General features: G+C 50.5%; 1 protein-coding gene across 5 annotated transcripts in view; it reads left to right on the top strand.

Moving 5' to 3' along the window:
* The window catches only part of DLGAP4 (discs, large (Drosophila) homolog-associated protein 4), a 212,668-nt gene that overhangs the window by 51,215 nt on the left and 133,534 nt on the right, over positions 1 to 27,919 (top strand). For all 5 annotated transcript variants that reach the window (XM_008568631.1, XM_008568557.1, XM_008568698.1 and 2 more), the window contains one exon: positions 6,961 to 7,156. The gene's annotated coding sequence lies outside the window, so the exon portion shown is untranslated. Of the gene's footprint in view, positions 1 to 6,960; positions 7,157 to 27,919 lie in introns of those variants that run through there.

The raw sequence follows: 27,919 nt of genomic DNA, 5'->3' as shown, positions 1-27,919 counted from the left end.
TGACTTTGTGAGTTGTAACTCAAAAAGTGAGTATCCTGGAAGTGCAGGCTGGGGTTGAGAATGCTGAAAGCTGCCTGGCCCTGTGCTGTCTAGTAGGGTAGCCCTGAGCCACATGTGGCATTGAACTTTAAATTAAAAATTCAGTTCTTAGTTGCACTGGTCACATTTCTGGTGTTGAATAGCCACATGTGACTGGTGGCTGCCATACTGGACAGTGCAGATTAGAGATTTCCATCATCCTCAGTACCTTGGAAATTCCCATCCATGCCTTATCTTAGGCCCTGATCATTTGGGTAGGGGGCTTCTGAGCTGCAGGGGAGAGAGCTGGGGCTCTGGAGTCTGACCAGCCTGAGTTTGAATTCCTGCTCAAGCCACTTATTGCTGTGCAGCCTGAGGCCTTCCCATCCATGCCTTATCTTAGGCCCTGATCATTTGGGTAGGGGGCTTCTGAGCTGCAGGGTAGAGAGCTGGGGCTCTGGAGTCTGACCAGCCTGAGTTTGAATTCCTGCTCAAGCCACTTATTGCTGTGCAGCCTGAGGCCCAGAGTCCTCATCTGCAGAACGGGTGGCCAGACAGCCTGTGAGGTTAGAGTGGAAAGCTATGTAGGGGGCTTCTCAGCTGGCACAGTGTAGAAGGGCCTGCTGTTACTAACAAGACGGTGTTCCCGGAGCCGTGAGAGACTGGACAGGCAGCTGGTATCAGAAGGCTGTCAGAGAGGAAGCCTCCCAGGGCCTTGGAGCTTGGAGCAGCTGCCCAAGCTTCTCAGCACTAGGGCAAGGCATGCTGGGAGCTCACCAGGCACTGGGGCTGCTCTGGAGCAGTGGCCTGTGGGTGTGACTGCCTTGGGGCAGGTGGTAGATGAGGGCAGGGCTGGAGGTGGTGGAGCTGGGAGGAGGGTCCAGCTACTGAACCCTGGGCAGGGGCAATAAAGCTCACTCCAGAGCCACCGGCTGCTGAGGAGAGGCTTTGCAGTCAAGGCCAGCATGTGCCTTCTCTATGTAAAACTCTACTGTCTACTTTATAGCTTGCTGGAGAATATTAATAGTCCTATGAGCAATCATAGTGGCCGTATTCATTGAGCATTTTCTAGATACCAGGCAGTGTCCTGAGAGATATAATGCATGTGTCCTCTTAATAGGTATATTATTATTCCCACTTTGCAGACAGGAAACATTGAGGTCATTTGTCCAAGGTCACATACCCTTGAGATGAGAGAACTGGGATCTGACCCCAGGCTGTCTAGCCCCAGAGTGTGTGCTTGGGATAAAGTTCAAACTCCTTACCTGGTCCACAGGCCTCTGTGGAGCCAGCCTCAGTTGGCCCTCCCACCTTCATCTCCGTCACTCCGTACCTGCCTGGTCAAGTTCCCCAGACAGCCCAAGTGTCTCCTTCCTATGTCTGTGTCCTTGTCTATCCCTCCATGTAGATGCCATCCCCACTCCCAGCCTCTGTAGATTCCTGCTCACCCATTGAGACCCAGTTCTGGTGTGAGTATCTTGAGGCCAAGGATGGGCTGTAAGTCATTTTCATGTCACAATGTCTCCCTTGGAGCATTGGAGGGCTTGGCAAATTATGGATGGTGGATGGGTGGGTGGATGATGAGTAGCTGGAGGGGTGGGTGGAGTGGACAGAGGGTGAGTCAAGGGGCAGGCATATAAATGGTGGGTGGTGGCTGGGCAGCTTGTGCTGCAGTGCCCTGAGGGCAGAGGGGGCCTCAGCTGAACACAGGCCGGTGGGCACAGAGAGGAGCAATGGTTTGAGAGACATCTCGGGGGCAGAAGCAGCAGGGCTTGGGGAAGGTTGAGGAGCAGGGAGGGGTCCAGGGTGACGTTCAAGGTTCTGGGTTGGAGATTTGGTTGGATCATGGTGTCATCAGGGAGGAGTGGGTTTAGGGGAGAAGATGATCAGGTTCATTTTGGACGTGGGGTGTGAGGGCCCTATGAAGGGAAGGTCCGGGAGGCAGTTGGGGAGATGAGCCTCGGGTTCAGGGGCAAGGTCGTGCTGCACAGAGAGACTTGGGAGGTCAGCGTGGATGGCAATTAAAGTCATGGAGGCCAATGGAGTCACCACCCGGGCAGTGGGCATTAGGTGGGAAGGACTAGGACAAAGAAGCTCCAGTGTCTTGGGGCCAGAGGACAAACCAAGAGTGTCAGAGCAACCGGGGGTGGGGGGCTTGGTGTGAGGAGAAATAAGATGTGGGGGTATGAACAGCCCCCAGAGCACGAGGGAACTCCATAAGTGCTATTTTTAAAAACTACTTTTCCATTTCAATTCAACTCCACAAATATTTATCAAAGTAAAAGGTGCTGTGTAAATCACTTTTGTAAATTAAATTTTTGTACAAGTACCATTTTACTGGGCCTGGGTGGCAAGCTTCAGGAAGCCCTTCATTATTTGAGGAGACCTAAATCAAATTCTTTTGGTTTGGTTTTTGACTCAACAAGGATTTTGACTTTTCAATCTTGCAGAGACTTTCATTTTTTCCACTTGTGTTTTGAAAAGATCCTTCTGGCTGTTGCACAGAAGATGGACCAGTGGAGGTGGTAGGGCACCCGGGGAGGAAGCTGGTGCACTGGTCTGAACAAGAGATGGTGGCCCGGACAGGGGCGACACTGGGGATAAAGAAGAGGGGATTTGAGAGATGTGTAGGAGGTTTTAAAAAAATGGGACATGGTCTTGGGTTTTACTTATGGGAGGATGAGAGAGAAGGAGGAAGGGGCATGGGAGACTCCTTGCGTCTTAGTTGCCAAAGAGGGTGACCAGGTTAGATGATGCTGGGAGAGAGCAAGGTCTCCAGGGAAGGTCACAAGCTGGGCCCTGGACACATGGAGTGTGGGGTATCCACAAGGCGGCTGGTAGAGCTGGCCTCCCGGTCTGTGACAGTGAAGGAGAGGAAACTCAGAGCTTATTACAATAGGTCAATAAATATCTATTAAGCATTGAAAGTATTTGTTAGATGTAGTATTCACTGAGCACCTCCACGTGTTGGGTGTGATGTGTGGCAATGAACCGAACTAACAAAACTCTGCCCCGTGGGCGGACAGTCTAGTGGGAGGGGCAGGCAATGATCAGGACACATTTCTCAATGACATATCCTGTTTCATAGTGATATGGGCCAAGGAGAACAATACAGCAGGAGGGACAGTCCCTGGAAGTGTGCAGTGGAGGGGCTAGGGAGTAGTAACATCAGCAGACATGTAGGTTGCACTCAGTGAATTCATTTGAGCCTCACAAGGACCTTTGTGGAAGGTGCTGTGACTACCCCCATTTTAGAGATAAGTAACTGAGTCACAGAGAGGTTAACAAACTTGCCCAAGGTCATTCAGCTACATAACTGGCAGAGCCTGGACTTTTACCTTGAGTCCATGCTCTTAAGAGTTCTCACCACTGCACTAAACTGCCTCTCATTGATGAGGCCGGCCCTCAGCAAAGATTCTGAAGGAAGTGAGGTTCTGTGCACTAAACTGCCTCTCATTGATGAGGCCGGCCCTCAGCAAAGATTCTGAAGGAAGTGAGGGGTAAGGCTCATGGACATCTGGGCGACCAGCATTCCAGGCAGAGGAAGAGCCAGTGCAAAGGCCCTGAGGCAGGAGTGTGCCTGGTATACTTCCACGTGAAGGCCAGGGTAGCTGGGGCCAAGGGAACACGTGGAGAGTTAAGGGGGGGCCACCTGTGGCATCCATAGGGCTGTCAGCTTTTACTTGGGGTGAAGGGAGTCCATGGACGGTTAGAGCTGAGGAGGGGCAGGATCTGACTTGAGTCCTAACCTGATTCCTCTGGTTTCTGTGCCGGGAGCAGGGAGAGAAGCAAGAGATCACAGAGAACACAAATAATCCAGGCAAGAGATAACGGTGGCTCAGTCCACAGCAGGGGCAGCAGTGCAGGTCAGCTTCCTGACGTATTGTGCCGGTGGAGCCGGTGGAGCTGCAGATGGCTTGGGTGTGGGAGGTGAGGGAGAGACAGGCTTCAAGGATGGCCCCAGTGCTTGGGCCTGAGTGGCTGGAAGGACGGGGCTCCATCAACTGCGATGGGGCAGCTGTGGGAGGAGCCACGCCATAAAGAACTTTCCACGCCCCTTATCCCTTTTAATACTGGGCTACCATCTGAGATGGGTATTGAGACCCGTGGCAGTTATATGACTTGCCAGGATCACTCGTCTGGAAGGTAGTGGAGCCGGGACCAGAAGCCAAGTGTGCATCCTAGGGTTTGGAATTTTGATTCATTCATTCAATCAGCAAACATTTCTGGAGCACCCACTGCTGACAGTGATGAACAAGCTGAAGGTGGACCCTGTCCTCATGGAGCTCCCAGTCTGATAGAGGAGGCAGCGCTAACCAATGATAGCAGAAGTGATTACCTCATATCATCATGATCAGTGGCAAGGAGAAGCCGAGGGAGCCCCAGGAGCCAGTAATGGGGAGCCTGGCCTAGGCGGGGAGTCAGGGAGGGCTTCCTGGAGGAGGTGAGTGTGAAATACAAAGACCTGTAGGATAGAGGGTCTGTGGGAGAGCAGGGACTTTTCCGGAAAGTACTCCCTGGTTTCCTAGGTGGCAGCAGAAGAACCCCACAAGGACCACAGGCTTCCAGAGGATGGCTGCCTGTTGGAGAGTCGCAGAATCTGTTTTTTCTTACAATTGTTGGATTTTTTTTAACAGCTTTATTGAGATATAATTCATATAACATACAATTCACGCACTTAAAGCATACACTTCAGGGCCGGCCCGGTGGCACACTGCTATAGTGTGCTGCTTGGGAAGCGCGGTGGCGCTCCCGCCGAGGGTTCGGATCCCACATGCAGACCGGTTCCCGCTCACTGGCTGAGCGAGGCGCGGAAGCAACGCCGAGGGCTGCGATCCCGTTGCCGGTCCCGGTCCGGTACGGGGGCGACACTGAGGGTTGTGATCCGTTGCCGGACATGGAAAAAAGACAAAAAATAAAAATAAAAAAGCATACACTTCAATGGCTTTTAGTATAGCCACAGAGTTGTGTATCCATCACCACGGTCCGTCTTTGAGCATTTCATTACCCCCCAAAGAAACCACACATCCCATGTTTGTCACTCCCTCTTGTCCCCTCACTGGGTAGCCCTAGGCAATCACGAATCTACTTTCTCTCTCTACGAAGTTACCTACTCTGGATATTCCATATAAATGGAATCATGCATATGTGGTCTTTTGTGTCTGGCTTCTTTCACTTAGCATAATGTTCTCAGAGTTTGTCGCAGAATCATAAGCAGCATCACAGCCAGCAGGAACCTACGAGGCTGTCCGTGCGCTTCCCCCAACCCTTTGTCAAGAAGGGGCAATCGGGGAGGGGACTAGCACCCTCGGCTAGGGAAGGCCCAGGAAGGGGCCAGGGCAGGGCCCTACGCTGCTGCTCCGCTGTGCCATGCACAGGACACCTCCTGTGCTGTCACCTCTTGTCTTTCAGCTCTGGGCTCCGGGTGAATTTGGCTGGAAGTGACAACTTGGTCAGGAGCGCATCTTCCCAAGCCCTGGTTTTTCATTCACTGGCAATTTTCATGCCATATAGTGCATCTTGAAATCTTTTGTGCATCTTTAAGAATTTTGTGTCCACTAATTCAGAATGTTTTGGAGTTTAGTGTTTTCTTTTCCTGCTACTTAAACACTTTTTGCTTGGATGGTTATGCCCGATTTTCTTGGTTGGCGATGTTCTCACTGGGGCATGCAAAGGGGCATCCTTCTGGAATTGGATGCCTGGATTTGCACCCTGCCCTGCCTCTTCCTCAATGTGTAGTTACTGAAGCTCTCTGTGCCTCAGTTTCTTCCTTTGAAAAATAGGGACAATATTGTATGGGTGTGGCGAGGAGGAAATGAGGTAAAGCCTGTTAGGTGCTTGGCACAGAGTAGGTGCTGATATGTAGAAGGTTTCGCTCTTGATCAAACCCTCAGGAGAGACTGTGAGGGCTTTCCAGGGCCCTGGCATGACCAGGTGAGAAAGGTGACCCTCCTCCATCATCAATTGCCCTTTTCTCCTTATTCCTGTGCTGAATTGACCCTGTATCCCCCCTCCCAGAGCTGAGAGGTAGAAAGCCTGAGTTCAGATCCCAGCCCAACCATTTGGAGTCTGTGCCCCCATGCCAACTCAGTTTCCTCTGTGCCTCAGTTTCTTGACCTGTAAAATGGGAGGACAGAGGGCATGGGTGCAGTCACTGAGGCCTCCAAAGCAGCCAAGAGGCTCCTGGGAGAGGGGTGAGGAGTGGAGGGGCCTCTTTCTGTCCCAGGAGGGCCTGGTTCCTGCTGATATAACAATCCAAGCAGGAGCAGTGGCACCTGTTCAAGAGAGGTGGGTGGACAGGGACACCTGGCTTTCCCCCTCTCACACAGATGTGTCACGTGGGAGGTGGTGGGGGTGGCGACTCAATGACGAGCCACCTGCTCTGAGTGCAGAGGACAGAGGAGGAGCCTCTCCAAAGGGTCTTTATCAGGCACCTACTATGTGCCAGATTTTTTACCTGCATTATCTTCTTAATCTTCACGGTAGCCCTGAGAGGAGGCACTTTTATTCCCATTTGACAAGTGGGGAAACAAAGGGCCCAATGTTCAGGGGCTGAGCTGGGATTTGAATTCAGAACTGTGTGGCTCCAGACCCTTTTCTAACTTCCCCCATCCAGGGAAAAGGAGGAGAAGCAAGATGGGGAAGGATTTGAGCCTTTGGAACCCCAGCTTCCCGGCTGCTGTGGGGATTCTGTGGGTGGTGGGAAAGGCATTGTAAATATGCATGACATGCAAATACACCTCTAAAAAAACAATGTGGAGCCCACATGAGCCAGGCTGCCAGAGTGCTTTGGAAAGTGGTGTTGTGCGAGCACTTGGGCTTCTATGACAACTGCTCCACGTTGTCTCCCTCCCTAATGCCCCTCCTCCCCCATCCAAGGGTCTCAAGGGGGAGGGCTTATCTCGGGTGCCTCCTAATCACCCTTCCTCCTCATTCCCGCAGGCACTGGTGCTTCCCTCTCATGGGTGCCTGGTGGCCCCGTGTGTGACCAGGACCCACGCTGCTTCCCGCCAGCACCTCTGATCAAGTGCCTGGAGGCATGTGTGTGCCAGCCCTGGGTCTAGCACACGCTCCTGAGGTGACACCTGCTGGGTCCCGACTGGTCCCCGTTGTTCCTGTGTACGTAGCTCCCCCATTGGTAAGTAACTGCGTCCGCAACTCTGGGCTCCTCCCCTGCCCACCCATGCTTGGCACAGTTGGGAAATGCCCAGCCTTCCACCCACCAGCACCCACATGCTGGCAAAGGAACCTCAGCGAGAGCTTTTATATGTCTGGGCACCATTTATAGTTTTACTGTCTTGTCTTATCCAGTCCTCCCGACAGCCCAGGAGGTGGGCATGGTGATCACGCCCATTTTACAGAGAAAACAACCTCAGAGAGGGAAAGCCACTTGCCTGAGGATCCGTAGCAAGCCCAGCTCTGTCCACCTCGAAGTCCAGCTCTTGCCACACCCAAGGGGCTGGGCAGGTGGTCAGGATAGTCTCAGGAAGGGAAGGGGAGCCATGAGCCATGCTGGAGGAGCCTCTGGGTTCCCTATGGGGGCTGAGGCAAGGCCTCAGAGTTCCTCGATCTTGGGGGCTCCCTGTCCTTTCTGCCCCTGCATCCCCCACTTGCCTCACACCACATTAGATGAGGTGCTGGCCCTGGCCCCACCTCTGACCATCCATCCGAGGCTGCTGAGGCCAATAGCAATAGCAGGAGCAGCCACTGCAGGCCCTCTTGGTGCCAACCCCAGTGCCTGATATGCCACCATGTTCTGGCATCTCATCTCCTAAGGCCTTGCTGCATGACTAGTCTAGTTGACAGGCAGGGAAACTGAGGCTCAGCGAGGTCAAGGGGCTTGCACAAGATCACCACTCAGCACCACATGGCATCGTTGGTTTAAGATCTGCCTCCTTGTCTGGCCTCAGCTCCCCAGGGGCAAGGAACAGCTGCTTCATTCCCCATGGGACAGGCAGCAGCTGGCACTGTGCCTGGCATACAGCGAGTTCACAGTAAAGAGCCCTGGAAGGAAGGAAAGATGGGGAGAAGGAGGGAAGCCTCTCTCACCCCCCCTGCCCTGACTCCAACAGGACCCCAGAGCGCTCATGGTGAGCTCAGGTCTTCAGCAAGGCGGCCAGCCCCGCTGGCCTCGATTTCCTCACCCGCCAACAGCTACACAGCCTCCCTGATGGGATGGTTCTGCAAAGGGAAAAGACTCGTGAATATGTAAATAAGCAAATGTCATAGGATAATAAAAAAATAACCGTGAAGTTCGCTGTAGATAATGTATGTAGAAGTGCTTCTTTGAAAACAAAGAGCTGCACACTCGTGTGGTGCCAGCCTCATTGTTAATATCATGAAAAGTGCCCATTAATTGGCTGCCCCCAATCCGGCTCCCCCTCCCCAGCCCCCTCCCCAGCCCCCATCTGTTGGAGCAGTTGCAGACAGCTGTTGCATTTGGCTAAGAAGCTGTCCCAGGAGAAGTGATGAGGACCTCTTGGTCTGAGAGATGCATCTTGGGATTTAGTCTTTTGCAAACACTCTTGTGTAGCCAAGGAATGCATGGACTCCCCAGGGACTAAATGCCTAACAGGGGCAACCTGAATAATATTGAGCATTTCTTGAGCAACTACTGTGTGCCTGGCATTGCCCTAAATGCTTTGTGTTCTACATCATCTCAGTTAAACTCCAATGACCTTGTCATCCTGAGGGGCAGACTGAGGCCTGGACTTGGGGGTGAGAGCTCATCTGTGAACAGCCCAGTCTTTCCTGAAAATTATTGCCATTCAGTGCCCACCTCCGTCCCCCGGGCCAGGCACTGAGAACACAGCTGAGCCGGTAGCCCCTGGCGTGTGTGGCCCAGTGACAGAGAACGGGATTCCTTGGCACGAGCTGGGAGAGCAGCCGTCAGCATCGCGTGGAAAGATGGAGGCCCGGGCGGCAGCGAGGGAGGTGTTACTGCTGCTATTTTGCTAACAAGCTGGTTATTTCAAGAACAGCTGCAGCCGGGAAATCAGATGGGGAGTCTCCGTGCCCAGGGCAGGGGCAACGGGGGGTATGGCATCATGAGGGTAGCAAGACCTGAGAGCATGGCTGGGTCAGAGCCAAGTAGCCACACATTTATTTTTTCATCCACTCAATAGTAGTAACAGCACCATAAAAGTCGGCAAAAGGGTTACCTTTGTGCAGAAAAGAGGACATACAGAGACCTGAGAGCATGGCTGGGTCAGAGCCAAGTAGCCACACATTTATTTTTTCATCCACTCAACAGTAGTAACAGCACCATAAAAGTCGGCAAAAGGGTTACCTTTGTGCAGAAAAGAGGACATACAGTTTGGGAGGGAGCACTGAGGGGTTTCTGAGGGGCTGCTTGTGTTCTATTCATTGACCTGAGTGGTGGCTCCTCAGCTCTTTGTTTTGTAATAATTTATTGCACTAAACATTTTTTGTTTTGTGCCATTTTCTCTCTATTTTATGTCACAGTAAAAGGCTAGAAAACAATCATCACAGTCATAGCTAATACTTATTGAGCACTTACTAAGCACCAGACTCCTTACTAAGCATTTTACTTTTTATCTCACTGGATCCTCATGGGTTCTTTTATTCTACCCACTTTATAGAGGAGGAAGGTGAGTCTTAGAGAAGTAAAGTTACTTGTCATATGGTCAAGGAGTCGGGGAGGTGGGATGAGAAACCAGACAGGCTGACTCAAGCCCCAGGTGCAAAGATCAGGGGCCAGGAAGTCCCCCCAAAGGGCAGTGGTTCTTCCGTTTGTTCCTCAGATGTGTCTGTGCTTTTAAGACTTGGGAGGTCAGGCAGGGGTCTGTGGTCACAGGCAGCAAATGAGGGGTCTGTGGGTCTGACAAGGGGTCAGAGCAGAGCATTTGGCCATTTAACAAGTGTTAAAGGATAGGAATGGGACAGCCCTACATACGGTTCAGGAGAGGGGGCCAGGGCACACTCAGGTCTCATTCAAGGTAAAAAAGAGGCCATCCAGGTGAGACAGGGTCAGAGCCAACCACTGAACTCACTGGATGCGGGACCAAACTGCAGTTTTCTGAGGACCTACTGTACTTAGCACACCCTTTATCTTCTTAAATCCTCAGAACAACCCCACCAGTTTGGCAGTATTGGCCCCATTTTATAAGTGAAGGGACTGAGGCCTAGAGAGAGGAAATGACTGGCCCAAGGCCACACACCAGCGAGTAGTGGAGCTGCTCTGCCAGACTCCAGTGCCCTGTATCCTATGCATGCAGCAAGCATTGCTCGGTGCTGGATCCCAGGCCGGGCAGGCATCTGGGTATAGAAGCTCCAAGGAGCACATGGCTGGAATCAAGTTCTAAGGCAGACCTGTAGGTCCCTGAACTGGTGCTGAGGACATGGAGGGTGGCTGGCAGGGGATTTCTCCAAGCCCTGAAGCAGGGCAGCCGGCTCTGCTGACAGGCCATCAGCCCTAGAGGCATTCATGCATTCCAAGGACATTTACTGAGACTAGTGCCTGCTAGTCTATGCCCCTCGCAGAGAACACAGTCTGGGGGAGGGACGGATATTATACAATCACCCAAATAAATAAATGGAATGAGAAGAGACTCCATCAGCACAGTGAAGGAAATTAGCACAGTGACATTATAAAGATGGGCAGGGCAGGGGGCCTGCATGACATGGGATTGTCCAAGATGGCCTCTCTGCAGAGGTGGCATTTGAGCTGAGACCCAGAGGATGACATGGGTCCAGCCATGCTGGAGAATGTTCGTTGTGGCATTATTGGAGCAACCCATTTGTCCATCGCCAGGGGACTAGTTAAATCCAGTTTACTGCAGCCATACAGTGGCGCCTGCTGCAGCTGTTAAAAATGGGGCCGTGGATCTAAATTTATTGTTGCAGAAAGAACTTCATAGTGTGTTATAGAGTTTTTTTTAAAAAAAAGAGGTTATAAAACAGCATGGGTATCATGATGTCATTTTTGTAAGAACTGTGTGTGTTTCTGAAAACTGTTCACAGTGTTCCTCCTGGGGAGTGAGGGCATGGGTGATCTGTGCTGTCTTCTTTATACTTTTCTGGATTTGGAGTCTTTCCTGAGTACTAGAACTTGGGGGGGAGTTTTAGGGCTCCCCGAGTCCTGCCTGGGGAAGTTCTCCTCTCCTGCTTCCTACCCTAATAAAATGGGATGAGGCGTGGGCCAGGGAATCAGCAGATCTGGGTAATACCTCGGTTCCACCACTTCTTGGCTGTGTGACCTTGGACAAGTCACTTGCCCTCTCTGAGGCTGTTTTCTCTTTTGTGAAACAAAGATAAAAATAGCATCAAGGGTGGTTGTGGGTCTTAATTGACTTAAAACATGTAGAGGGCTAAAAAAGTACCAGTGTTGCAGCATTGGTGGCTATTGCTGTTACCACTGTGACTGCCAGAGGTGGCACCTGCTGTGTGCCCATCACATCCTGCCGGGGTCCCAAAGGCTCACCTGTGCCTTCAGTTGCTGAAAGTCGGACCTGGTTGGGAGGGGAGGCCCAGAGAGGTGGACAGCTTGGCTGGGCACACATGGCCAGCTGGACCCCAGACCAGCACCACCCACACTTCCAGTCTCCGGCTATCCCCCCACCTACTCACTGCGTCTGCCAGTGGGCATCTTGCTAGAGACACTGTTGTGGGGACACCCTGGCCCTGGATTTGCTTTTTTTTGACAACCACTAAACCTACCCTGGAAGACAGATACTACCTTACAGACACTCAGAGAATCTTAAATCTCAGGCAGAGAAACTTACACTGGCAAAGTCAAACTCTTGGAATCATGGAATCTTAGTCATAAATAATCCGGCAAGTGCAAACACACGCATTTTACAAGTAGGCTCATTGCGCCTTTCTTGATGATGGTGATAAATTAGAAACTACCCAATTATCTATCTGTGAGAGATAGTTAAATAAATTACGTCCAGCCAGACAATGCACTCTCAGTGGCTGGAGAGACAGTGCTGTAGATCTGTATTTGTTGACATGGAAACATGTTCGTGGTGCATTGTTGAGGGAAAAACAGGAGTTTAAAAAGTAGTGTGTATTGTACAATATCCGAATTTGGAGTCTTTCCTGAGTGTCAGGACTTAGGGGAAGGAACAGGGTATCTACTGAGATATCTACTGATTTATTCATTTTTGTTACAAAAAAATATATATGCATGCTCCTGCCTGGAGAAACACCCAGAAGGACGGTTGTTAAACTGTTCATAGTGGTTTCCTCGGGTTGGTGAGATATGGGCGAGTTCTATTTTTATTTGTGCTTGTATCATTCAAAGTCTTTTCAGATGAGTTTTTCAGAAAACTTGTCCCAAACTGGTTTAAACAAAAATGGAATTTATTAACTTGTAACTGTAAATCCAGAGATATATTTGGCTACAGACTCAGCTGGCTTCAGGGGCTCAGACAGTGTTACCAGGATCTGATATCTCTCACCGTTTCTCAATTCTGCCTCTTCTGGGTTGTTCCCAGGTTCTCATAGAGCTCTCCTAGACAGGTCATGAGAGGCCTGTCCAGAGGAACAAGCAAGACTTCTTGCTGGATAACTCAAACACAAGTCCCAGAACTGAGTCTTGGCATTTATTGGTCAAATTTGTGGGATGTGCCCACCTCTCAATCAATTACTGTTGCTAGGGGGAATACAGTGCTCTGATTGGCAGCCTGGGCCTATGCACTGCCCTCCAGCTTGGGGTGGAGTCAACACCACCAGAACCTCAAGAGTGGAGAGTGGGGAAGAGTGGCTCTCCCAAAAGTAAATACAGGCTGTGGCCTAAAGTAGGCCAGATGATGGCCAAGCCCAGCAAATCCCTCTCCTGTAATTATCTGAATTTCCCAAGGTGCCTGACTTTCATAATCAGAAAAAACAATGCAGCTATTGAAAGGAGTCCTAAGCACAGATCTTACAGTCAGAAAGTCATTGAGGCAGACTTAGACTCCCTTGGAATCAGAACATCAGAGTCTCTGAAGTACCAGTTTAGCTCAGGAGACATCGGTCCTCTGTGTCCTGGGAAGGAGCTGTCCTGGCGGTCTTGGGGAGAGAGGGAGGAGCATGCAGATGATTTCCCTGGAATGTGGGAGATGCTAAAGTGGTGTGCATACAGGGGCTGAGGGAAAACAAAGTACAGCCTGTGAGCAAGGAAGGATTCCTGGAGTAGGTGACACCTAGGCTGAGTAGCCAAGCAGAGTACTGGAAGAATATTGCAGGTAGAAGAAACAATGTGTCAAAGGCCCAGAGACATGCGGTGGGGGTGCAACCATTGGATGAGAAGGGGCAGGCCCAGACCACAGGGGCCTTGAATGCCACTGTAAGAGCTTGGACTTGATCCTGAAGGCACTGGGGAGCCTTTGAGGGATGTTGTGGGAGGAGGGAAGTGCCAGTGAGCTCAATCTGCCTGTTCCTGGGAGCATGACCTGGAGGGATTAGTCAAGGCCCACAGAAGGAAGGAGAGAAGGGACCCAATGTCTACTCAGGGAGACTTAGCTATCTACTGATCAATATTCCTTCCCACCCTGGATCAGAATTCCTGTTCTGAGGCACCCAGCCACTGCTTGCATCCCCCCAGAGATGGGGAGCTCACTTCCTATTCCCTCCATTGCTGGTTAGAAAGCTTCTTTACAGGGCCAAGTCCACAACCCTGGCACTGCCCAAGACACCGAGGTCTGTCTCCTGAATACCTGCCAGGAGGGCAGGCAGAGGCCTGCATTTCCAGGTTGGGGGGCCCAAGAGTAGGAAGCCCTGGGTGTCTGCAAACCCTGCTGGGAGTTTGAATGGGGAGCAGCGAGAGTCACATTAACTTGACAGCAAAGGAAGCATGTAGGCCTTTGGACACACATCTGCTGCCTCAGCCAATCCCCCAAGTGCCCTTTGCATTTTACAAGTGAGGAAACTGAGGCTCAGAGAGGCCAAGCCACCTATACAACAAGACAGAGCAAGTGAGAGGCAGGGCTGGGACATGGGCCCAGTCTCTCCCACCCCTGCCCCTTCTGTGGCCCTCCTCCCACCCTCCTCCCACCCTGCAGGTGGTCTAAAGTATTCAGGATTGGACAGCTTTTTCTGGAAACTCCAACCACCCCAGATCATCCTGATACCCTTCTAAATCCTCATTAATCAAATGTTTTGTGACTTTATTTTGACAGCAGCAGTTTTTGTTTCTAATGGATCAAAGCTATGACATGCATGAGCCATGTCTTATGGGTTGTCTCTAATACTTCCTTGTGCCCCCTGGTCCCTATTTAGTCATTCATTCTAACACTCCACACACATTTATTAGCACGTACCATGTGCCAGGTGCCGTGTGAGACACAAGGCTGCGAAGATGCATTAGTACAGCCCCTGCCCAGAGGAATTCCCGGTTCAACAAAGGAGAGAGGTGTCTTTGTCAGCAAGACAGGTGAGACATGAGAGACCACAGGTGGAAGCTAATCACTCAGGGATCTCCAGTGCCAAAACAGTTAATTCTGTCCCTCTGAGCAGAGTCTTGAAGGATAAACAGGGATTCTCCAGGGAGAAATGACTGGGAGGGGTGAACCAGGTAGAACTGGACTCTACAAAGGTCTCGCCTGCTTCCTGTTAAGCTGTTAGGCCGGAGTGTGAGGGACAGTGGGAGACACAGGGCTGGAGGGGTCAGCTGAGGCTGGAACTGGGAAGGCCTCAACTATTGGCCTGGGGCATTTGAATTTGATCCTTAGAGTAGAAGGGAGCCAAGGGCAGGGCAGGCCTGGCTGTTAGAAAGATCCTGACTTTGGGCTGATGACGGAGGTGACAGGGATGGCACAGAGGGGTTAGCAGGGAAATTCAACAAGACTTGGGGACTGGGTGCTACAGAAGGGGAGAAAGGGTTAAGTTTTGCTCTGGGAGGAAGGTAGTGTGGGCTTGGAGGCCTGTGGACTAGTGTCAAAGTGAGTCCTGGCCAGGGCTGCATCATTGTCCCCAGGTGGAGCCAGCAGAGACCTCTTCAGCATCATGAGACTTAGAGCAGCAGCCTGGTGAGGCCTCCAGGGTCCCTGCATCTCCACTGGGCAAGTCTCTTCTGTAAAGTGGAGGTGATGATGGTACCTGCCAAGGGGTTGTGGGGAGGTTGGGGGGGAGCAGGCTTTGCAGGATGCCTGGCACACAGCTAGTGCTTGGTGACTGGGGACTGCTCTGGTTGCCATGGTTGGGGGCAGAGGTGGACAAGGGAGCTGATGGCACTAGAATCCCAGCTGCCAGCCTGGCAGCTGTGTGAGGCCAGCAGAGGGATCTGGAGTGTGTCACCTGGAGAAGGGAAACCAGAAACCTCAGGGGCCTTGCTGCCTGCCTTTCCATCTCTGCTGCGGGAGGCAAGGTTTGGGTCTGGCACTCTCCTTCTGCAGGGAAGGAGACTCCAGCTTAGGCTAGGAAAACTTCTTGGATACAAAGAGCTCCCTGCAGATGGACTAGCTGGGGTGGTAGCGAGTGCCCCATCACTGGGACTGTTCAAGCAGCAGCTGTACCACAACTTGGCTGAATCTGTAGAGTATTTGTGACTCGGCTGAGGATCTGGAAGGTCCCTTCCAGCTCAGAGAGTCTCTGATTTTATGCTCTTCCTTCTCGTAACTTCAGTTTCCTCATCCATAATAGGAGGATAATAGCAGCTCCTATCTTAGAGTTGGTTGCAAAGTTTAAGTGAAATCATCCAAGTAAGTGCTTAACCCAGATTTGGCACACAGCAGGTCCTCGGTGAATGGTGGCTGTTATTACTGTTGACGTTGAGCTAAATTTTTGACGTGTCACTTCTATCTGAGAGCCTCAGGTACTTCTGTCCCTCAGGCTACTACTGCCTGCCTGCCCTTCAGGACCCACTTCCTGCCCTTCTCATCGCTGTTGACTCTGTCTCCAGCTCTCCCCCCACCCCCAACCTTCCCGGGAGGTGGTAGGAATTCCAGACCCTGCGGGGCCCCTTTTAGCTCTCACTTGAGCGAGAGTTGGCAGGTTGGGGCTGCGGGTGCCATCCGCCTCCCATATGCTTCCTGCTATTTAGAGGAAAACTCTCCCCGCATTCCTCCAACCACACGGGTTGACATTTCCAGACAGACGCTGGAATCAGCTCTTCGGGGGATTGGCAGATAAATTTGGCCCAAGCTGTTGGGAAAATCTTCAGCCTTACTGGGGAAGCGGAGCCCAGGCTCACTGACTTCCGTCCACTCTGCAAATCCTCGGGTCTGGTCCTCCAAGGGGCTGGAACGCTGTTCTGCAGCCTTGCAGATTAGGGTAAGTGTTACCAGCCCAGCCTTCCTCCAGGAGAGCCCCCAGCCAGCCAGGAAGTTGTGGCTTCCAGTCTTTTGCTCAGAGGCAGCAGGAGCTGCAAGGGGGGTCTCCTCCCCTGACACCAAGACACTTGGGTGTTGCCCAGCTCAACCTGGCAGAGAAGCAGGCTTGGGATTAGAGATACTTGAGCTCCAGGCCACTTACTGTCTTTGTGATCTTAGATAGGTGGCTCCACCTCTCTGAGCCTCCTTTTCTTCATCTGTAAAATGGGGATAATAATAGGATCTAATTAAAAGCTTAATTAAAAGCCTTAAGATGGTGAGCTGGCCGGTTAGCTCAGTTGGTTAGAGTGCAGTGTTATAACACTGAGATCAAGGATTAGGATCCCCTTGCCAGTCAGCCACCCCCCCCCAAAAAAAACAGTCTTGAGGTGGCTCCTGGCACATGCTAAGTGATCAGCAGATACCAGCTGCTATTATTTATTATTACCATCATCATTATCATTATTTTGGGGGCTAGAACAATGCCTGGCACATAATAGGGGCTCAGTAAATGCAGGGTTTTTCTTTTGCCTTCTTTCCTACAGCTGTGGCTACTTAGGGAATACTGGGGCATTTCAGAACTTAGCTCAGATAGGGTAACCAGTGGCAGAAATGCAGGAATGAGGACGGGCAGAGGCTGTCACATCCACGGTAGAGTGTAGATGACCAGTCCGTCTCTGACACCCCCCCCACCAGCTCTCTCTGTCCCAAAGTCTCATTCACCCCTGTCGGAGTCTGGAATGCCCCTCTGCTCAGTTTTGATGGCCAGAAGGGAAGAGGAAGGCCAGGCAAGGCCTGGGCTCATCCTCGGGCTTGGCTGGAGGCAGAGTCGGGGGGAGACTCTGGGTAGCAGCTGCAGTAGGAGGGTTCAGGGAAGCCCAAGCCCGAGCAGTTCTATTTGTCTGGAGTAGAAAGTAGGTGGCGGGAAGGCGTGGGAAGCAAGTCTGAGCTTCATTCAGCACCTCCTGAGTAAGCCCAAGTACCGGGCCTCCTGCCAGGCACTGGGGAAACTAGTGGAAAAGATGGGCCTGCTTCCTGCCCTCAAGAAGCTCCAGTTCGCTTGCAGGGGGGGAGGCAGGTGACAAACATGCCAGCAGAGAGCTAACAAGATTCTAGGTTGTGCTCAAATAGTCCCAGGGGCTGAGAGAGAGGATGACACGGACAGTGGTGGGAAACTACTGGAGGCAGGGTGGTCAGACAGGGCCTCTGCGGCCTGAAGGATGAGTTGGAGCTGGCTCTGCTGGTGCTTTTAGGGTAAAGGGGCGGGAGGCAGAAGAGCAGCAAGAGTAAATGCGAAAGTGCAGGGAGCTTTATCCTGGAGGCCTGGAGTGCCGGGCGCCGTCAGAACTTCTCTGGAGGGAGGCCATCCTGGTGGTCGGTGCAGGTGGGCATGGGATGGGAACTAGGAGGCCTGTCTGCAAAGATCAATTGAGAACATCCTGTGCACTGGTGGAGGCAGTCAGTGGGGGAATTCTGGACCAGGCAGAGGTGGATGAGCAGAGAGGAGAGAGAGCACCTCACTGGGGTCAGGATCTGAGCAGAATCCTGGGACTTGAGACAGGTAACTTTTGAAAGGAGGATCTGGGCTTGCGTGTAGCTGGAGATGGGGTCAGGTAAGAGAGGAGATATCAGGGGAACTTAAAGTCGGACCCCAGGGTGGCCAGGAAGAATCTTAGAGGAGAGCCAAGTGCTGGGTGTGAAGAGAGGCTTCCTTGCAGCCTGGGACTACAGGTAGAAATGACAGCACACAAGTAGCAGAGTGAGCACAGGCTTCAGCATTAGAACCAGTGGCTCATAGCAGATCTGTTTACTTGCTGTATGACTTTGAGAAAACCACTTGACCTCTCTGAGCCTCATCTGTTATAATAGTACTGAATCAGTTGGAATCGCATTTGGCTGCATGTAACAGAAGAAAACAAATAACGTTTTTATGAACACCCAGGAAGTTATTCTTCTCATGTAAAAAGAATCCCAGAGGCCAGCAGGCCAGGACCAATGCAGTGATTCAAGGGAGTGATTAAGGGCCCAGGTCTCTGCCATCTTTAGCATGTATCTTTCATTCTCATGGCTATGAAATGGCTGCTCCACCTCCATAGGCTGTGTCTGAATTCCAGGCAGGAAAAAGGGAGTAAAGGCTGCATGCTTTTTTTTTTTTTTTCCTTTTTGTCTTTTTTACTGACCGGCAACGGGATCGCAACCCTCAGTGTTGCGCCCGCACCACGCTCAGCCAGTGAGCGGGAACTGGTCTCCACATGGGATCCGAACCCTCAGCGGGAGCGCCGCCGCACTCCCAAGCGGCACACTCTCCAGTACGCCACCGGGCCGGCCCAAGGCTGCATGCTTTTTGAGTCTGCCTTTCTTATCAGGAGAGCAATAGACTTCTGAGAGGCCCCACCCAGTGGACTTTGACATATATTTCTTTTGCCAGATGTGGTCACATGGCCACCCTAGCTGCAAAGGAAGCTGACAGGATGATTTTTTTTATTTTCTGGTGGCTGGCTGCTATGGGGATCTGAACCATTGACCTTGGTGTTATAACACTGTGCTCTAACCAACTGCCCAGCCCCCTGAAGTGAATATTTATAACTGGGCATCTCTGTTAGGTGAAAGGGAAGAATAGCTAGCAGCATAGATAGCAAGATCCACTTCAAAGTACCCACCTCACAGGGGCTGTTGGAAAGATTCATGAAATAATACATTTAGCACCTGGAATAGAGCAACTTCTCAATAAATAATGGCTGCCTTTATTATACTGCTCTCCCTCCATTCATTCATGAATTAATTCATTCAGCAAGCATATATTGTGTTTCAGGCACTGTACACCATACTAGGAACATGACAGTGACAGTCCCTGCCCTTTTGGCACTCATAATGAGTAGGGAAGATGGGCGAGGAAACAGGCCATTTCACCCCACTTTAATCAGTATCATAACAGAGGACTGGAACGTTGATGTATTTGTGTCAGTTTTTTCTTACCACTGTGGTTCCACCACCTAAAATGCACACACTAGGCACTCAATAAATAGTAATTGAATGAATGAAATAATTTAAGAAATACCCATTAGGGGCCTACTATGTTCAAGGCTCTTTGGGTTGGACAGAGAAAGTGAGTGACCCATCATCCCTCCCTACAGGAGAAACCAGGAAAGAAAATTTCTCCAGGGCAGGCCCTGATGTGGGTGCTGATGACCTAGCAAAGAACAAGAGTGTTGTGGTCCCTGCCCTCATTGAGCACACAGTCTAGGGGAGAGAGGCACTGGAGAAGGGGTCTGGAGTCCTGCAATCGTTCTGTTCATGTGTTCTGGAGTAGGTCCCTTCCCCTCCCTGGGCCTCAGTTTCCTCACCTGTACGACAGGTATGATGAGCCCAGGTGGGAATATCAAGGATGCTGGTGATGGTTGTGGATGCTAAATAAGCCCTGCTCCTCTGTGTATGTAGGAGACTGGTGCAGAGGTGGGTGAGCCTGATGCCCGCTTGCTGCAGCAGGAGAGGAGGCGGCTGCTGCGGGGATGGGGGAGTCTGCATCTGAGCTGCCCTGGATCCTCATGGGAGGGCAGAGAATCTGGGCTGTGCTTCATCCTTGCCCACTCCAGTATCTGGGCCTGGCAGCTTGTTGACAATGGCCAGCTGGGCATGGAGTGGCCAGCATTGGATGTGGGCAAGCAGTGAAAGGGCTCTTCTGGGTCCTCCAAGGTGAGAAGTGTGAATGATGGTGGTTATCAGAGACCTACTGTGGTGGGGAAACAGCCCGGGATTTGAGGATTGGGATTTAGTTTTGTCACTTGTTTGGCTGTGTGACCTTTGGCAGATTTCTTGGCCTGTCTGTTCCTTTGTTTCCTTATCAACGAAATGGATATAATAATCCTTGTCTTGCCTACCCTTTAAGTCCTTGACCTAACATGTAGTAGGCACTCAATGCTGGTAGTGATCATCATTGCCATCATTATATTATCCTCGTTGGGAAAGGGGAAACAGACATTTACTGAGCCTGTTATGTGCCAGACTAGATGCTGGTCACAACTCTGGCAGGTGGTCTTCTTTCTGTATATTCAGAGGAGGACACTGGCATTCTGCTGTGCCTCATCTCCTCCTTCTGCTTCCTCACAAGGACTGAGTTGCTGGCTTTGCTGGGGTCTCCACTGAACTGAAGCCCTGGAGTTCCTTGATGAAAGGCTGAAGACCATGCAGGCAGCCTGTGATGTCAGAGAGATGGTCAGGGCAGTCCAACCCTCATCAAATGGGTGAAAAGCCAATAAAAGATGGCCTCAGGGATGGAGTGGGACAGGCTGAAGGATCAGAAATGCTTTTCCTCTATTCACTGTCTTGGGGTTAGGGCAATGAGCCTAGCCCTTGAGATGAGGTGGCAATGTGCCTGTCCCTGCTGCTGCTCTTGGCTGAGACACTGTATCCAGTGGCTGTCACTACTTGTGTCTGGAGTAAGGCCAGCAGGTAAAAAGGGGAAGTCTTGGAAGGCTCTCTTGGCTTAGCGAGGTGGGCTTTTCCAGTCAAGAACCCCTAGAAGGCCTTCCTGAGCTACCCGAGTCCAGGGAACTTCACTGGGTGAGAAACACACAGGAAAACAGGCCTCTGGAATAAAAGATGTGTAAATGGAAATAGAATTGGAAGTAACCCTTCTAACCATGGGGAACCTAACTAGCTGGAAAAAAAAGAAGCTTTCGGTGCCACTTCAGCATGGGGGGAGAGGATTTTTAACACTTTGACTTTGGCAGTAGGCTGTTTGGGGTGCGTGGCACCCATTCGCCCCGTTCCTGGTGCTGGTGTCCATGGCGTTGTCCGTGGTGCTGAATAGAGGGTCTCTCTCTCTCTCTCTCTCTCTCTCTCTCTCTCTCTCTCTCTCTCTCTCTCTCTCTCTCTCTCTCTCCCTCCCCCCCCAGCATCTGGGGGTGCTGTCTGGGGTGCTGTCCATGGTTCTGTCCCCAGAGGGTTTTACAAATCATTTCCAGGACAGTGGTTTTCTGGGGACCCAGCTGAGAGATAGAAGCCTTGGCCCTGGCATTGTTAACAAACAATATCTGAGGCAGGATTTGGGACCCTGCTATTGTCTATCAGGCTCCCTTTAAAGACCTTTTTTAATATATTATGCTATTTGTTTTTAAACATCTACCTAGAGGGGAGGTACTCTTATTTACCCCCATTTTAGAGATGAGCAAACTGAAGCTTAGGGAAGTTAAGTGACCTGAGGACTGTGTCTCCATCCTTAGTTCCCTTGGTCATAACAGGGAGGTTGTTGGTAGCATTACACAAACTAGTGGGTGGGGCAGGGCTTTGTAAACTGATGCATGGATGGGTGGTAGTCGTCTCACACACAGAGGAAGGACTGAGTGGATTGTTGAACACAGATGCTCTTGGAATCTCATGGGATTTCCTGGAAGGTCTGCAATTTGAGCCAAGTTTGTGTGGAAAAAAAGGGATTTACTGAGCTTCTACTGTATGTCAGGCCTTGTGCTGGGCACTTGGCAAATCTATCCCCTACAACCACACTGATGAAGAGTGACTGGTTCCATTTTACAGATATGGAAGCAGAAAGGGAGGGCCATCCCGAGGTTACTTATCTAGAAAGTTGTGGAGTTGATAAAGGCCTTGAGAACTGGAAACCACAGACTTGAACATCAAAACCAGAAAGGATCCTGGGGAAGGGAGCTATGACCATGAAAAGTTCAGTTAGATTAGAGGGGAGGGCAGTGGAGGCTTGCCCTCTACCAGGGCTGCTATTCTGGGGCTTTGTAAGTCCCAACGTGGGAGTTAAATATAGGCGGACACCACGTGACAATCAGTCGGCGGTTAATGACCCTGTGGGAGGCGAGTCAGAACCCAGAGCAGGAGCCATGGTAGGGGGTGGGCAGGGGGAGAACTAGTTTTGCTCAGGGAGGCAGGAAGTTTGGGTTTGAGGCCTGCGAGGTCCCTGCCTTTCTGTGACTTCCGGTTCATCTCTGCCTTCACAGGGCCTCTGTTTTCCCATCATGGGGAGCACAGTTGAACTTGAATCTCTAAGTTCCCTTTGTCTGTAACGGGCCGTGGACAGCTGCTCCTTACCCAGGCAGGGCCTGGCGGGGATCTCATCTGGCCCAGAGAAGGGGTGTGACCTTCTGGGGGCATATGGAGTTAGCAGCAGGACTCAGGCTGGATTTGGCTTCCTTTAGTGTCTTTCCTCTCCCGGGACTGTGGTACCACCACCCGTCCCTCACCACTGGCCTAGGCTCCAGGGAGAAGAGAAACTGATGCTGTCTCACAAACAGGAACTGGGTGTCAAAGAGACCCGGGATTCAAGTCCTGGATCTGCCAACCATGAGTTGTGTGGCCTCAGACATGTCGCTTACCTACTCTGGGCCTCTTTTTCTCCACCTGTAGCAGAGCAGAAGAACATCGTAATTACTCCTTCCCCAGGCAGGGCCTGGCGGGGATCTCATCTGGCCCAGAGAAGGGGTGTGACCTTCTGGGGGCATATGGAGTTAGCAGCAGGACTCAGGCTGGATTTGGCTTCCTTTAGTGTCTTTCCTCTCCCGGGACTGTGGTACCACCACCCGTCCCTCACCACTGGCCTAGGCTCCAGGGAGAAGAGAAACTGATGCTGTCTCACAAACAGGAACTGGGTGTCAAAGAGACCCGGGATTCAAGTCCTGGATCTGCCAACCATGAGTTGTGTGGCCTCAGACATGTCGCTTACCTACTCTGGGCCTCTTTTTCTCCACCTGTAGCAGAGCAGAAGAACATCGTAATTACTGCCCTGCAGTATGGTTTTAAGGATCAGAAGAGACAGTGGGTGTGAAAAGGCTGGCAGGTTAGTTCTTGTTGGTAGAAATAAGACCCAGAGAAGGTACGGAAACCCCTCCCGGCAAAGTAGCACTGCAAGTATCAAGCAGAGAAGGACCTAGATCTGCCTCTCTGAGCCACCAGCACCACTTCCCAGTGGGACTAGTGGCCATGGCTGGGGCAGCACCTGGCAGTCCCCGCTGACAGACATTCCTTCAGGCAGACAGACTCGAGCCCCAGAGCCAAGTGTCACTGTGGTGGTCTGTTGCTGGGCCAGCTCTGGCTGTTCCTCCACCAGCCACCCTAATGGCTCCAAGCTTAATATGCCCCACAGGGCTGCTGTCACACCTAATTAGGCTGTCCTCAGCCACCTTCTCTCTCAGAGGGCCCTGTTGTGGCCATCTGAAGCCTTGGATGTGATTGTGGCTGCTGCCCTTAACAGCTGTTTGGCTTTTGGGAGGAGGTGGCCACCTGCTCTTATGATCACCTATGGTGGAAGGCCTGCCACTCCACCCCAGCCTAGGAGGCCTTAGCTCCTGGGCCCAGAGATTTGGCCACACCCTCCCCCCACACCCTACCCTGGCACTAAAGCCTGGCACTAAATGAAGGTGAAGAAGGAAAGGAGAAAAAAATGGCAGGAATGACAGAGGGAGAACAGGAAGGAAAAGAAGGTGGGAGTCAGTGCCACCAGCTGGGCTCCTTGGCTGAGGCTGGTATCACTTATGAGACAAAGGGCCCCCATCCACACTCTCCTGTGAACCTCTCAACAGCCTGTGCAGCCAGCAGGACACTGACCCAGAGAGAACAAGTCACATTGGTTGAGGTGAGGGGCCAGGGTCACGGGTCATTCTGGGGCTGGAATCATAGTAGAGGACCTTCCATGGCAAGGGTAGAACCTGGGGCCTTGACTGCATCTCCAGCACCTCATCACAGAGCAAGCATGTTTGGTGAAAGAAGGGAGGGAGGGATGTACAGACGGATGGAAGGAAGGAAATGTCGAAAGGCATTCCATGTTGAAGGAACTTTCACAAACCCAAGTTCAGGGGGGCTGTTTGAGTGGTTTTCTTACATAAGTTATATCATAATTAATTATCTTTGCATTTCGCTTTCTTCACTTCTGTGCTTTTGAGACCTATCCAAGCGCAGGCATCGCCATAGTCCATGCGTTTCTTCTGCTGAACACTGTGCGTGTTCATACCTCATCTCGTCCACCCTCCCGCTGGTGAGCGTCTCGGCTTTCCGGCTTTCCAGCATAAGCAGAGCTGCCATGCATATCCCCATGGATGTGCTTTAATGTTTCCCCAGAAGCAGGATTTTCTGTTCTAATAAACACTGCCAAATTGCCCTCCAAGGTAATTATGCCCCTTTGCATTCCTGTTAGTGATGTATGTGAGTTCCCATCTCCTCAGCACCTCGCCATCAGCTGATTTATCTCTCTTTAATTTCGCCAATCTGCTGGGAGAAAATATCTCGTTTTCATTAGCATGGCTGGACTGTTAGAGAAGCTGAGCATCTCATTTTGTGTTTAATGGTCATCTGAATTTCCTCTCCCACAAAATGCCTGCTCATATATTTTGCCCAATTTTTTAGAGGTCACTTAACTTTTTCTTATTGATTTGTAAAAGAGGTTTATAGATGTGGATATTAATCTTTGTTATGTTTGTTGCAAATATTTTCTCCCACTGCGTAACTTGTCTTTTAATTTTGTGTCTTTTTCATTCAGAAGTTTAAATATTTGGTGTAGTGAGACTTATCATTTTCACCTTTATTTGCTTTTGCTTTTTTGCTATTTATTTAAGGCCTTCCCCACCCAAGGTCATGAAGATATTCTACATTTCCTTCTAGTAATTTTAAAGTTTTGTTTTCCTTTTATGTTTATTATTTAGATCATTAATCCAGCTTAGGTCTTTTATTATTGCATGTGGTATGAAGTAGGGATCTAATTTTATTTTCATGTGGCTAGCCTATTGTCCCAGCAGCATTAATTAAATATTTTGCCCTTTTTCACTGATTTGAAATACCATCTCTGTTTTATGTTTAAGTGCCCATGTATTTATGGATCTGTTTCTGGGAATTCTGTTTTGTCTCACTGATCTCTCTGTCTATTCCAGTCCTACACCAGTTACTACATCTCATTGTTTTTTCAACAGGAACGTGTTGTCATTTGGGATAGGACTGTTCTTCCTTGGGCAAGACCGTACTGCTCATTACAGGTTCTTAAGTATCCCTGATCCAATTCTTGGCATTCAATGCCAATAAAACCCTCTCCCCCCAGTCACTGTTACAACTAAAAATGCCCCAATCATTTCCAAACATGCCCTAGGAGGGCAGTCCCACCTACTGTTGAGAAACATCAAAAATAGCTGTATAATGTGGTTTGATAGCCAGGAGGATGAGCCCCCACCCCCAGTCTTCCTTCTTGATTCTTAGATTGTTAGAAAGTACTGTCTTACACTGAGCTGAAGTTGGCTTCCCTGTGATCCACTTTCTCCCTGGATCCTGGAGCTCACAAAACACCAGTCCTTTCTCCTTGGCCTACCCTTTATTGACCTGAGAGAGCAGACATTTCTCCTCTACCTCAAGTCTTCTCTCCAGACTCCCAAACTCAATACTCCAGTTCCCTCTGAGGTTCATCAGGGACTTGGCTTCAGTGACAGGCAGCATGGCATGTTTGAGCTTGAGCCGAACACACTGGGTTAGAATTCCTGCTCTCTTACTTATTGACTGTGTGATTCTGGGAAAGCCAATTAACCTCTGTGCTTCTTTTGTTGAATGGGGATAATAGACCCTCTGCCTCAAAGGTTGATGAGAGATGTAAATGATTCAGAGCATGACAATTCCTGAGCTTGGGATACCCAGGAAGTGATAACAGGTAACATTTTCCTGTGATTGTGACTGTCCTGGTCATTATCCCATGCCAACCTATTAGCAGAGGGGTCCAGAGTTGAAAGGAGCAACTGGGTGGGCTCTGGCCAGGGCAAGGACCACCACTGCCTCTGTCTGAGAAACCACGATGACAGGATTTGGGCCAGGCTGGTTGTGAGGATGACAAAGAGGAGTCAGGGCTGAATCAGACCAATGATTTGGTCTGATCAGTTGGGAGGGCGGCGCTGCCATGACCTGGGGTGGGGAGATTGTGGGAAGAGCATGTCTGCAGGGTCAGGGGATCAGGTTTGGACATGTCAAGTTGGAGATGCCTTTTAGACATACAAGCGAAGATACTGAGTGGAAAATTGGACACATGAGCCTGGAGTTCAGGGAAGGGGAGAAGTCCAGGCTAGAGATGTAAATGTGGGAGTCATCAGACCTTCCCAGATCTTTTTCTCTGCAATGGCATAAGTGTGGTTTTATTTTGTGTGCCTTTGCCATAAATAGAACCATGTTCTAATTGATCTGCAGTCTGCTTTTTTTATCTAACCTTATGATTTGAAATTTTTTTTTTTTCAGGCCAGTATACTGTTCTTTTTTTGTGGCTGCATAGTATTCCAGAGTGTGGGTGAATGGAAGTTTATGTCCCCAGTTTCCCATTGATGGACACTGTGGTTGTTTCCTGCCTCCCTCTCTCTCACAGCACTGTGGGCATCCTCACATGAGTCTCCTTGTGCAGGTGATCGAGTTGCTTTGGGCTGATCCGGGGACTGTGGGATTGCTGGTGGTAGCTCTAGGCTCAATCATTTTTAATACTGAGCCTCTACCTAAGGGTTTGTTTTTAAAGTTTCTTGGAAAATTTGATAACAAACGTTTATTGGGTCAGGCCTCAAACTGGACCTGGGTTCTCATCAGCAGACACACCTGAAAACCCCTTCAGTCTGAACATTCCAGTATTCCATGGCTGGGGAGGTAAGAAAGCACGATGGTTAAGAAGGATGGTTTTGGAGTCAGACAGTTCAAGTCCCAGCTCCAGCTCTTGCTCACTATGTGTCCTAGGACAAGTTACTTACCTTCTCTGTGCCTCTGCTTTCCCATCTACAAAACAGGCAACAGTAATGCCCACCTCTCCCTGGTAGGTGTGGTGGGGATTATAGGAGATGATGAACGTCAAGCCATGGGCTTAGCACAGGCCTCTCACAGGCTGTGCACTCTATATGAACTCTAGTAATTATCATTTTCAGCTTGGATTCTAAGCTGTGAAGATTTCTTGATTCATTTCTTTGTTCCTTCTCTTCCTCTCTTCTTTTCTTTTTATAATTCCCTTTTAAAAGTAAGAAAAATAAAAGATCAGGAGAAGAGAAGATAAAGACAAAACTGGGATAATTCCAGGTTATACTTCTTTAAAGCTTGGCTATAGTTTTGCCTCTGAGCTTCCTGGTAGACAAAGAAAAAAGAGAAACACAAGAAAGTAGCACAATTCACAGTGCCCTTGAAAGGAAAAGAAGACAATTAATTGCTCAGGTGTGTGCAGAGTAACTGTGTCCTGAGAACCATTCATTCAGTAAGTACAGTGGGGGTTGCTTTAACCAAAGGGTCTGGGGTCCAGAGGGGCAGTGACTGTGAGATCCTGGAGACCATGATACCAAGGGGTGGGTGATGGAGCCTGAGCTCTTGGCTTCCCATTCTGATGAGGGAGGCCAGGATCACACCTACCATGTTGCTCAACAGAGTGGGCTTCAGGCTGAAATGGGGGCTCAGAAGTGTGCAAACTAGACCAAGGGGCAGTGAATTTCAACTGGGGGAAGGCTTCATGGAGGTTGTATTTGTCCTGGGCTGTGAAAACCAAATAAGGCTTTGACCTCTGGAGATGACAGTGGAGGTCATGAGATCCCCACCAGGCCCTGCCTGGGGAAGGAACAGCTGTCCATGGCCCGTTACAGACAAAGGGAACTTAGAGATTCAAGTTCAACTGTGCTCCCCATGATGGGAAAACAGAGGCCCTG

This window comes from Galeopterus variegatus, unplaced genomic scaffold, assembly GCF_000696425.1.
Source record: "Galeopterus variegatus unplaced genomic scaffold, G_variegatus-3.0.2 Scaffold3, whole genome shotgun sequence".
Lineage (NCBI taxonomy): Eukaryota > Metazoa > Chordata > Mammalia > Dermoptera > Cynocephalidae > Galeopterus > Galeopterus variegatus.
Note: the sequence above shows the minus strand (reverse complement) of the source record. Positions and strands in the feature narration are given on the sequence as shown.